Here is a 363-nt window from a genome sequence, read left to right as displayed (position 1 = left end):
GAGGTTGACCGCTGACCCTATACAATAATAGAATCAAACTCTGGCCTACGGATCCACGCACACCAAATCAGATGGCAAAGCAGCAGGGTTATCATTTTCATCATTCATTCAAATGGCTAACCCACAGATTGGACATCATCGGATAGGACGTTAAATAGAGATCTTGTGTCCTGAGGTCACCTAAATCATGTTAAAGAACCCACCACACTTCTCAAAAAGAGAAAGGGTCCTTCCCGTTGTGTTCTGTCTAGATATGCATCATATACTGTTTATTCTATAATAGATGCAGCAGTTTAGCGTGTATGCATTACAAACAAATCATAAATTGCAGTGAATGAGCGGACATGACGAAGTGACTAGTTC

The sequence above is a fragment of the Branchiostoma floridae genome, chromosome 12 (genome assembly GCF_000003815.2).
Source record: "Branchiostoma floridae strain S238N-H82 chromosome 12, Bfl_VNyyK, whole genome shotgun sequence".
NCBI lineage: Eukaryota > Metazoa > Chordata > Leptocardii > Amphioxiformes > Branchiostomatidae > Branchiostoma > Branchiostoma floridae.
This window is presented reverse-complemented; position numbering follows the sequence as displayed.